At 36.5% G+C, this 7,522-nt stretch overlaps 1 pseudogene; it reads right to left on the bottom strand.

The window, feature by feature from the left end:
- Nucleotides 1–2,639: 2,639 nt before the first annotated feature.
- Nucleotides 2,640–4,072, bottom strand: LOC145950542 (NADPH:quinone oxidoreductase pseudogene; annotated as a pseudogene).
- Between the last annotated feature and the right edge of the window lie 3,450 nt (nt 4,073–7,522).

Genomic DNA, 7,522 nt, shown 5'->3' with positions numbered 1-7,522 from the left:
CAAATACTTGTTAAGAAATTTATTCAAATTGGACCATAATCGTGTTGGAATGATTGTTTTTCATAGAGTAAATGAGGACATTAGTTTTTCATTTTTGTCATGGAATAAAATACTTCATTTCAAGCTAGGAATGCAATAGGCTTCAAGACCCAAATGGGCCCAATATTGAGTGGGCTGGGAAGAAATTTATGCCGATCATCATGCACATGCTGAATCTTTGACTTCACAAAAAGCAAAAGAAAAAAACCATAGGGACACATGAATCGAGCACTTCTGAACAATGAGCTTAGAGGCTAGTCGTTGAACAAATTTTCCAGTGAGGCAAATTGCAATGTTTGTGTTTCTGAATTCTGATCAAAACGACTTTGAATTGAATTCTTACAATTTTTCCAAGTCACCTTTGAGTGTCTTGAATGTTGTGCAAATGGCAAATCAAACACAACTTGGTATTAAATTATCTTTTCACTTTGATCTTTTGGTCATCAAAGGTAAAGCAATGATCCTTATCCATATGGAAAAGAATACTGGACCAGGTTGGTAGCAATTTTCAAAACTGCACTGAATTTGGATGCTATCACATAAAGAACAAAGCAAAGATACGAGGTTGATTACCATTGTAGAGTTACTTTTAAAATTAATTATGTAAATAAGACTTTTAAAACTATTTACATCTTTGTGACTGTTTATTATAGAGTCGCGACTCTAGTGCCATGTATTAATTTTTTTTAAAAAGTCATAAAAGTCATGTAGCAAAAGTTGTTAGAGTTGATAGTGACCTAATTAAAGTCGTTACTGGTTGTAACGACACACAGTGGCTTGATTTTTTTTGTATGATGTCACTATAAGTTATAGTGCCTAAAATAATTTGGAAAAAAAAATTCTGTATTTAAAAAGAGTCTCTATGAGTTAGTGACACAATTTAGGCTTTTCCATGTAAATAAATTAAAATAAAAAAATACACATAATAAATTTTAAAAAAATCAAATTACCACTTTAGGTGATTTTGGCCACGTGACATGGAGTGAACAAAGTGCAGAGGGGGACATGAGTGTTTTAATAAGAAAAAAAAGTGTTCAGATGTCACATGGGAGGATGCTCCATTTAAACACTGTACATGTAGTCACATCGTCAGGCTTGTGAAGTCTTGTCTGGTCGAGTAGTGGAAGGGAGAGATGAGGATGGCGCATGGGAGTGGAGGCGCCATCCTTAATGCATGATTGGGTGAAGATGGCGCATAGGGTGGAGGCACCATCTGTTCACCCCTTGCAATTTATTAGCTTTTGACTGGAAAATGTTTCAGCCTTTGACTAAAAAATGTTGCATACCAATATTTTTCCTCGACTATGTCGTCTCCCTTCTCCTCTCATTCTCATCTACTCACTCACTCAACTTGTATAAATTGTGAAGGTTTGTTTAAATTTTTCATTCATCTCCTACTCACTAAACATTTGATTCATTTCCTACTCACTAAAGATCTCATTCATCTCTTACTCACCGAATCTTTGATTCTTGTTCTTGTACGTAAGGTTATTTTTATTTGTTGATATAATTTGTTTATTTAATTTTTCTTTTCAATAAAATTTTGTGTTTTTTGTATTATTTTGTAGGTTATAAGTAATTATAATTTTCTTGGTGTTGCAAGAAAGTTACAAGTATATAAATTTAAAATTTTAAAAAGTATTTTAATTTTTTAATTTTACAAATATAATGTATGTGTTTAAATTTTGAAAATATATCGTGTTACGTTGTGATAATTTTAAATAATTAGAGGAGTTTATAAAAATGCAATTTTTAGAATTAATAGAATATGTTTAAATTTTAGAAATATATTGTGTATGTATTTGGGATAGAATGTGTTTAAAAAGATAAAGTATGTGTTAAAATTTTATAAATATATTGTGTTATGTTGTAAAAATTTAATAATTTAAATTTTAAAATAATGTGGATTAAATTTTATAATTGAAAAAAAGCATGGATATGAATATTATAAATGTCTCTATTTATGAAGAAGATGTGTATATTTGAATTAGTTATTTAATGGTAGAAAATTAAAATGTTAAATGTAGTAATTATGTAGTTTAAATATAAAATTTTTAAAAAAATAATATATTAATTTGGCATAATACCAAATCTAGCACAGCACCTACTAAAACATATTAGAAGAGTGCACCACTTTTATGTAAACTGTGTAGGTTCGTTTAGCAATTTAACAACTGATTTTGGATAACACAGCTTATCCCATGATACCATTACAAACCTCTGATTCAATGAGCAAAGTGAAATGAAGATGTGAATCCAGATGATCCTGCAGTACGTTTGTATAAACTCCTCTAAAAACACTTATAAGAAGAGAAAATAGGAAGGAAAAATGAGATAAACTTCTCCATTAACTAAAATCAACTTACACATAAGTTAAAATAAGAGTTTTTAGAGAAACCAATAAGAGAGAGTTCCTACAAGTTAGCTTAAGTATAAGCTATTTTAGCTTTCGAAAAACTAATTTTTACATAGATTTACCTATACCGGACCATAATGTTGCCATGCAAGTTCTGTATCACATTAGAGTTTCTAAAATCACGACTTACCTCAACAACTTTTGAGAACTAGAGCAACTTGAGGCTCAGCCTTTGCCTTGAAGTCTAAGGGTCAATTAAATCACCATCCCTGTTAAACTTTTTGGGGGGCTGGAATGCATTAAGGAAGAATTCTGGTTTATTGATGAAATGAAGATCAAGATAGACTCCAATTTGGCGAAGATGATACTGTGCCCTTCCCCCACCAAATTCATCATATCCAGCACTTACAATTGCAGCAGCTTTGCCAGCCCAAACATTTGGGGGTCTAGATGCCCAGTCAATTGCATTCTTTAGTGGAGCTAGCACCAAAATTAATAAAAGTTAGCAGAACAAAGTTATTGGACTTGAGATCTCAATTATGAATGCATCAATCCGTTTATTTAACTGCAAAAACAGATTTAATTTTGTTATAACATCTTTTATGCAGAAACTATTGTTTCTATCTCGTGTGAAAAGGTATTAAAGGTTCTGTTTTTTGAGTTTTTTGTTCCAACCCCAAAATACATAAATAAATATGGCGATTTAAAATAGAACAAAACAGATATAATAAAATCAAGAGAGACATTTATCTAAAAAAGAATGTAGTAAAAATCCAAACCAAATATACCCTTCAATGACAAACAGACAATTTAAGGGAATAAATATAGTATTGGTGGAGATATCACATTTACTAATGATGAAAACAAGGCAAAATAAAGTATACACCTACTTCTAATCACAAACCATAAGTTTATTGACTTTTATTGTAACAACTTTAAAAGTCACATCAATGTAAAACTGGTTTTACAGTGCCTAACAATTAAATCGTAAAAACAAACAAATTTTTGAACTATTAGAGGAGATTTAGTAGTGAGGGATTGAGAAAAAATTTCAAGATTCTAAGTTTTAACCTTATTATCCACATTATAATTTCAACCGGTAAAAAGAGAATTCAAAACTGAAATTCTATGTTCATATTGAAGTCTATCTTAGTATTTTTTTTATTGGGCCTATTGGGCTACACGGCATTGGATCATTAATGAACCACCAACAAATACTAAGTCTGGGAAATTTTACACTGGAGATGGTAGTCTTGGGCATAAGGAGAGTGTATTTAAAGTCCCATTTGGGAGCAACCCTCTATGAGATAACTAATAAGCTTGAGTTAAGTTGAAAATCAACTTTTAAGAAAAAGCCAACACCAAAATTAATCCTTATCGCCACAATGCTATATAGATGCAGAACATACCAAAATGAAATGACCCTTTTTTAATTTTTAATTTTTTGCGTGTGCTTGAGTATCTGTTAACAGAAAAACACAATAGTGACAACACCCTTGGTGAAGTTAAAAAAGAAATGGTACCAGTGAGAGAGTAATTATACTCGGGAGAAGCAAAGAGAACACTATGAGCTTGAAGAATCTTGTGACGAAAAGCTTCAACTATTGGTGTGTAAGTCCCATTGTTCTCATTGTTACCATTGTTCAAGTGTTCTCGTATTGTCTCTTTCTTATGAGTCGATGATCATTTCTTAACAATTTGAAGCACAGATGAGTGACATGTGTCATTTGCGAGATTCTAGGTAATAAAAGTGTTTGTAGGTTCCTACATCATTCTTTTTTAAATAAGGTTTTCCATATATTCTCTCTTTTATTTATATTTGATTTTTATTAAATTAAGTTAAATGATATTATGAGTGATTTTATAATGTGTTGATTTGATTTGATGGTAATCTCTTTAAAGTTCATTTATTTTTCAAGAGATATGTTCTTTCTTAAATATATGATATTCTAGAGTTTATGTCATTGAATCCAAGTTATCTGAAATTCTTCAAGAAGTTAATTTTTACGTAGTTGTCTCAACACATTGACAATTCTTTCACTCCTCACATCAAACACTTTTTGTAGCAGAAGCAATGCATCTTCTTAAACCTTGCACTCCCATTTGGTAAATTTTTTGTTTTTATCACTCTCCGTTCCTCTTGTCGCTCCTTTGCGTTTAGAAATTTCCCATTTTTCTTTTTTTAGCTAAAAAATGATCGAGTTTTCTTTTAGGGTTGCATGATTTTGTGAAATAGGAAATCAACTGAATTGGGCTTTGGAAGATGTTAAATGCAAGCTTAGACTTAATTAGAGGTCTTGTCTCTTTGATTGGACCATAAAATTTATAATGCTTGCTGGGAAAACTATGAACTTTTGTTTGTGGTTATTTGGATTAACTTTTTGAGATTTTATTTTTCTATTTGAAAAAAGTGGGATGGTGCTTTTGATGTTTAAACCCTAGAATTTTAATGGTGTAAACCTTAGAATTTCAAATTTGGGGAAGAATATGCTTCTCGAAGAATAAACGAATTCTAAAGAAATAATCATCAATCCACATTTGTGACGTAGCAGGTTGGAGTTTTAGTAGCCTAGAACGGGCCGTTCCCAATCTGGCACGGACCGTTCCAAGCTATTAAAATGGCCAGAAAATCGTAGCTGAGAACGGGCCGTTCTGGAAGGGAGTACGGGCCGTTCTGGTTGAAGAACGGGCCGTTCTGGTTGAAGAACGGGCCGTTCTGGATGAGTTCCAGAACTGGCCGTTCCGATTTCAGAACGGGCCGTTCTGCATGTAATTTTTGTACGTGTTGAGGGGGGTGCAGAACGGGCCGTTCCGGTTTCGGTACAGGCCGTTCTGGCCACTCCGGAATGTCTATAAATAGGGGCTGTGGGCAGTTGAGGCGAGGAGGTTTTTTTTTAGAGAGAGGTTCTAGAGAGAAGGGCTCTGGACTGGGAAGCTGACCTTTGAAGGATTGAAGTTTCGAGCTGAGCTTCAGAAAGGGGATTCCGCTTCTTGGCTATCCTGATCCAATCTTCAGGTAAGGGAAGCTAGTTGAGGTTAAGTTGATAAGTTTTTATAGGTGTGGACATGTTTATGTTGTAAAGTGGTTGATTTTGCTGATTAATATTGTTAATGCTGTATGATGAAAAGTCGAGTTGTGAAGTATGTTGTTTATGCTGTTAATGATGTAACGCTGAGTCGTACTGTATGATGCTAATACTGAATTTTGTTGTTGAACTGATTAATGATGAGTTGTGTTGTGGGATGTTCATGCTAAATCATGATATTTGAGTCGTCTTGTATAATATTGAGCTGTTTTGATGAAAACGAGTTTTCGGGATTTTGAGGTTTTCTTGATTGTGGCTACATGTGGGTAAAGCTGAGATTTTTGAGATGGTTGATGAAAATGGGAACTCTTGGCTGGATTGCATGCTGGTTTTCTGGCTGTTTTTGCAGGATTTGGTGAAGTTTTTCAAAAATAGAGTGTTGCTGCTGAGCTTCGCGCTGGGCGCTGTTCTTCGCGTCGGGCGCGTGATCACCAGGAGACTCTATTTAGGCAAGCCCGCGGGGTGCAAAGGTGTGTGCGCCGGGCGAGCTTGAGAATGAGAGTCTTTGGTTGGCCCCCGCCAGGCGTGACTTGAGCTGCGTCGGGCGCGATATCAATGGTGATCTATTTTGGGTGTTCTGGTGCCGTGCTGGGCGCGCGTTTGGACTCGCTGGGCGCGGAGGCTCCTTTGGAGTCTCTGCCAAGAGGGCGCTGGGCGCAATGCGAATTGCGCCGGGCGCGAGACCTTGGTAGGTCTCTGCCTTCCCCACGCTGGGCGCGGGTTAGGCCACGCCGGGCGCGTGAGACTCCTTGGAGTCTCTGCCTGGTATGCGCTGGGCGCAATCTGAATTGCGCCAGGCGCGTGAGAGTCTTGGGCTCTCTGGCTGAGGCAGGCCGGGCGCGGGAACTCTTGCGCTGGGCACGTTGGCCCCTGGTGCTCTCTGGTTGAGCCGTGTTGGGCGCGACCATGGGTGCGCCGGGCGCGTAGGAGGATGTTGACTTGATGTGCTATTAGCCGTTAAACTTTGCTGAAATTGCTGAGAGAGGTTGTTTTATGCTGAGCTGAGCTGTAGTTGTTAAATATTGTTGTGCTAACTAGTTGATAACGCTGAATTATGTTGTTGAGCTGAAATTGACGAATATGTCGTGTTGTTAGATGTTATTGCTGATTAAGGATGTTTAGGCTGTGCTGTAAGTAGTTTAGCTGAGCCGTAAGCTGCTAATTGCTGTATGCTGATATTGCTGTGCTGTAAGTTGTTTAGATGTGCTGGATGCTGATATTACTGTGCTGAGCTGGGCTGTTATTGATGATTTTAAATGCTAAAATTATATTATTGTTGTGCTCTAGAATGATGAGCTGAGTTGTGAGTAGTAAGTTGTGTTGAATACTACTTAGCCGTGCTGTATGCTGATTTGCTGTGCTGTGCTGTGAGCTATTTGGTTGTGCTGTGTTAGCTGAGCTGTATGCTGTGTATGACCACTATTGTGTTGCTGTTCTAGCCGCTATGTCGGTGCTGTTATTAGCCACTATTGTGGTGCTGTTATAGCCGCTAAGGCGGTGCTATTATTGCCGCTATGCAGTGCTGTTATAGCCACTAGAGTGGTGCTGAAATTGCTGCTATGCAGTTCTGATATTGTTGAATGTTGTGGTGTGGTATAAGCTGTGCTGGTGTGCTGATAGCTGTAGCTGTTTACTGTCATATTGCTATATATGTATGTTGTTTCTTTACACTAGCTTACCCTTTGTTGTCTCCATGATGTTTGGACTGCGATGATCATGCTACGTATGGGAGCAGAGCAGGGATAGGTAGGTGGCTGATGGTGAGTCTGCAGCTGGCAGATGGAGTGGATCTTCTAGGATCTTTTGATGTTTAGCTACTTAGTGTAGTAGCTTTTGATGTATTCCGTACACTTTAACTCTATCCAGATTTGGATCATGTATATGTATATATTCTAGACCCTATATGTATACACCTGTTCCTTTCTGTGTGGTGTTTCTAGTGTGATGTGCAGTGTGTAGTGACCAGCCGGGTCGTTACAACATTAGTGTATCGTAAAGTTACATTAGCATGTCTCATAATGTCGTTTAACTTAATCTAACA

The sequence above is a fragment of the Cajanus cajan genome, chromosome 8 (assembly GCF_000230855.2).
Source record: "Cajanus cajan strain Asha chromosome 8, NIPB_CcT2T_4, whole genome shotgun sequence".
NCBI lineage: Eukaryota > Viridiplantae > Streptophyta > Magnoliopsida > Fabales > Fabaceae > Cajanus > Cajanus cajan.
Note: the sequence above shows the minus strand (reverse complement) of the source record. Positions and strands in the feature narration are given on the sequence as shown.